Genomic DNA, 4,893 nt, shown 5'->3' with positions numbered 1-4,893 from the left:
TTTGAGGTAGATGGGGATAGACCAGACTGTTCCGATTGTGGATGGCATTTCAGCTGACTCAGCCATCACTCCGGGTGTTACCCGAGCCGTCCTTAGGGCTTGGGTTAGAGACCATCACATGGTTAGGCCTTTACCTAATCCTGCCAGTGTCCAGACTTCTCCTGAGTATCGGACCTGGTTCATTGCCGTTGTCTGGCCGGTTGAAAGGCCAAGGAGGAACGCACTGCTGAGTGCACTTGAAGGTTGGGCTCAGGCTGACGCTGATAATGAGGTTGTGACTGATGAGGAGATTGTGTTGGCTCCTCGGACAGGCGAGGTTGGAGAGAGTTCAGCAGCTAGGGATGAATCGGAGGATGTTGCCCCATGGATGCGACGGGACACCTAGACTCTTATAGGCGTTTGGACTTTTGTTGTTTTTCCCTTGTTTTGACTTTTTTGACTTTTTATTTGGGACTTTGACTTTGGATTTTGGATTTTGTCCTTTGGCTTTGGATGTATGCTTTGTTTTTTTTTTTTTTGGACTTAGACTTATTATTTATTTATTTTTCTTGGACTCTTTTACTTTCTACTTGACTTCGGGCTGTTTGACTTTATTGCTTTAATTGGGAATGTGATTTGACTTCTAAGCTTTCCAAGCATTTTCCAACTTTATTTATTCAAGCTCTAATTTTTGCCTAAGCCGCCCTTTCGGGTTTTCAACTTAGCGAGCTACCCATTTTTGCCTAAGCCGCCCTTTTTGGGTTTTCAACTTAGCGGGCCTCGACTTTTGCCTAAGTCGCCCTTTCGGGTTTTCGACTTAGCGGGTTTTTCTCTTTTTTTTCTTTCTTTTTTGTTTTGTTTTTTTTTTGTTTTTTTTTTTTTGGCAAAGAAGAATGAATTATGAAATGATTTTTCATTAATGTTTAGACCGTACCCAATGAGGGCTGCCTACATATCTACGATACATAATTTCTTTTTTCCGAAGAGAATCAGGTCTAATGTAGTTCTTTTTACATTATGCAATGCTTATTATACAAAATATCTTTTTAACTGATCTAAATTACATGAATTCGTGAATTTCAAACCATCCAAATCAGTCAAAATGACGGCTCCGCTAGACAATATTTTCTTTAACACATAGGGTCCAGCCCAATGAGGACGAAACTTCCCACGTGGGTCTATGATTGGCTGTCTAATTTCCTTTAGGACCAAACAACCTTCTTCCAGTTTTCGGTCTTTGACCTTCTTATTAAAATGCCGTGCCATTCTTCTCTGGTAAACTTGAGTTTGGTGGATCGCTTGCAATCGTTTTTCGTCCATAACCAAGAGTTGCAATGATAATTCTTAGCCCAATCTGCTTCGCTGATCTAGCTTTCCCGGATAATCCTCGCCGACTGAACTTCCAGCTCAATAGGCAACACTGCTTCCATACCATACACTAAGGAATACGGAGTTGCTCCGGTGGGCGTTCTGATTGAAGTCCTATATCCCCATAGGGCATTCGATAACTGTTCATGCCAAGCTTTGTGCTTTTTAACTGTCTTCTACAAAATGACTTTTATAGCCTTATTTGCAGCCTCTACAGCCCCATTTGTTTGTGGACGATAGGGTGAGGACTTATGATGTTGGATTCTCTTTTCTTTCAACAAATTAGAAAATTGACTCTGAAAGTGGGACCCATTATCAGTGATGATCTCAAATGGCGTTCCGTACCGACAAAGGATGTTAGTACGAACGAGCTGTGCCGCCTTCTTGGCATTCAAAACCGAATAAGAGGCTGCCTTAATCCACTTAGTGAAATAATCCACAGCAACTAGGATGAATTGATGACCATTGGAAGCCTTTGGGTGGATCTTTCCGATCACATCTATGCCCCAAGTTGCAAAGGGCCAAGGTGAAGCAATGGGATTCAAATTGACCGGAGGCTGTTTTTGCAGCTTAGCAAAAATTTGACACTCATGGCACTTCTGCGCGTGCCTCACGCAATTTGCATTCATAGTTGACCAGTAATAACCCAGGTTCATAATTTTTTGAGCCAGAGCTATCCCGTGCATGTGTGGACCGGAGTCCCCGTTGTGTAAGGAATCCATAATGGTTTGAGCTTCCCCTTCATCAGCGCACCTTAGGTGCAGGCCATTCCAACTTCTTTTATACAGTACTCCCCCAGTAAGGAAATATCTGGAAGCTAACTGTCTCAATGTCCGTTGATCAGTCTTGGTGGATCCCTCCGGGTAGGCTTCATTCTGAAGATAATTCTGTATATCCCAATACCAGGGCTTGTCATCCACCAAATTCATGATATGTGCTGGCTGTTTCTGCAGCCGAACTGTCAGAGGTCGAATGACTTGGTCTCCCCCTACATTAACCATGGAGGCCAAAGTAGCCAGAGTATCAGCAAATTGATTTTTGGCTCGCGGCAAGTAGTGGAAGGATAAATCCTCAAATTGCTGAGCCAATTCGTCCAAGCGTTGTAGGTAAAGAACCAAACGCTCTTCCTTAATTTTCCATTTTCTCAAAGCTTGGGAGACTATTAAATTGGAATCCCCGAAAACCTTGAGGACCTTTATTTCCTTTTCCAGGGCTGCTTCTAACCCCTTTATGCAAGCTTCATACTCAGCTTCATTGTTGGTGCAGTCGAAATCTAATTTGACTGCGATTGGGATGTATTCTCCACAAGGAGTTTTGAATACGACTCCAACCCCATTTCCATGGTAGTTTGAAGCTCCATCGAAGTACATTTCCCAGACTTCACTTTCCAAGCTCAACAAGTCTTCATCAGGAAATTCTACCTCCGGCATTTGGTCTTCGACCGGTAATTCTGCTAATTGATCAGCCAAGGCTCCGCCTTTCACTGCCTTCCGTTGTACAAATTTTAAATCATAGGCTGCGAGCACCGACACCCACTTAGCCATCTTACTATCAAGAACCGGCCTCTCCATAAGGAATTTCAAGGGGTTCGATTCAGAAATAACGTATGTGGTGTAGGACGAGAGGTAGTGCTGCAGCTTTGTACAAGCCCAAACTAGAGCCAGACACAACTTCTCTATCTTATTGTATTTTAGCTCGTAGTCTAGCATCCTTTTGCTGAGGTAATACACGGCATTTTCTACCCTTGTATCTTCTGCTTGTTGAGCTAGCATTGCACCCATCGCTTCTTCTGTCACTGATAGGTACAATAGCAAAGGCTTTCCTAGCCTTGGTGGCTGTAAAACTGGCGGGGATAACAGATATTGCTTGACTTGGTCGAAAGCTTTCTGACAATCCTCATTCCATTTGACGGATATCCCTTTCCTGAGTAATTTGAAGATCGGACCACAAGTATCGGCCAATTGATTAATGAACCGGCTGATGTACTGTAGCCTTCCCAGGAAACCCCGAACTTCCTTTTCCGTCTTCGGTGCTGCCATTTCCAAAATGGCTTTGGCTTTTGAAGGGTCAATCTCTATGCCCTTCCGACTGACCATATGCCCCAGAAATACTCCGGATGTAGCTCTAAACAGACATTTCACCGGGTTGAGCTTTAAATTGTACTTTTGAAGTCTAAGGAAGAACTTCCCAAGTGCTGTTGTATGTTCTTTAGCTGTTTTTGATTTAACAACCATATCGTCCACATACACTTCTACTTCTTTGTGAATCATGTCATGGAAGATGGTCCTTGCCATTCTTTGATAGGTTGCCCCGGCATTTTTGAGCCCAAAAGGCATAACCCTGTAGCAGTAGGTTCCCCACTCCGTGATGAATGCCGTTTTCTCTTTGTCTGGCAAATGCATCATTATTTGATTGTACCTGACAGCGAGATCGGTCAAGGAGACCATCTCGTGTCCAGCCATTCGGTCCACCAACAAGTCAATATGCGGCAAGGGGAAGTCGTCCTTCGGACATGCTTTATTCAAATCCTGGTAATCCACACACATTCTGACTTTGCCATCTTTCTTCGGCACCGGCACAATATTTGCTAATCACATCGGGTAGGCAATGGGCTCTATGAACTTATTCTCCAGTTGCTTGGCTACTTCCTCCAGTTGCTTGCCAATTATTATTTTTTCTTTTTCATTTTTTATTTCGTTTATTTGATTTTCATTATTTTTTCTTGGAAATGCTTGGAAAGATAGACACGCAAGGAAGCGAATAATTTGCAAGCTCTTATTGATTAGGACGGAATTGTCCTCAAAAATTACATCAAATTTGAAGTCTGGATTTTCTAAATCCGACACAGACGACTCAGAACTGGAACTGGACTCTGACTCGGTTTTAGACTCGGGGTCAGACTCAGACTCAGTACAGGACTTGATTACAGACTTTGACTCTAGGTTTGACTCGAGAGGGGGTTTATCAGCAGCGCGCTTCTCCTCGGCATACCAGTTGGTGAGAGGCCCTTTGTACGGCTTGATCAGGCTCAGCAGGTCTTGGTTCCCATCATTTCCTGTAATGACCGCAACCTCGTCAAAGAGACTGGGCTGCATGAAGTCTTCCACTTCTAGTTCAGTTATTGCTTCTGGCTTGTTGTCCCAGGTATCAGCAAATATTTCCAGCCCGGGCAGCATTTTCTTAGCTGTCGGGAAGTAGAATGGTTCCTGGAAGCCACAATAAGGAGCTGTTTCTCCCGGTTTGCAGAAATGACCATTCAAAGTCAAAGGGTAAGGCCACATTTGTATACTCTTCTTCTTTCCTCTCCTGGTCCTTTCAGCAAGGTCTTCATCAGTGGGCTCATAACCTAGCCCAAAGGTCCCTTGGTTCACCGGACACTCCCAAGCTTATAGTGTGGGGTATGCCTTTCCGGACCTTGCCATAATCATTCCCGATAGATAGGACATCTTCAGCATTAAAGGAACCATGCAGTTTATTTGCACCGTCCCGAAATCAAAGAGAATTCGAGAGTTTGCAGTCTTTCCTTCTATGAACTGCACAGTGTCA

This window comes from Jatropha curcas, chromosome 10 (genome assembly GCF_041381405.1).
Source record: "Jatropha curcas cultivar XTBG-Jc1 chromosome 10, XTBG_Jcur_1.0, whole genome shotgun sequence".
In the NCBI taxonomy this organism is placed as follows: domain Eukaryota; kingdom Viridiplantae; phylum Streptophyta; class Magnoliopsida; order Malpighiales; family Euphorbiaceae; genus Jatropha; species Jatropha curcas.
This window is presented reverse-complemented; position numbering follows the sequence as displayed.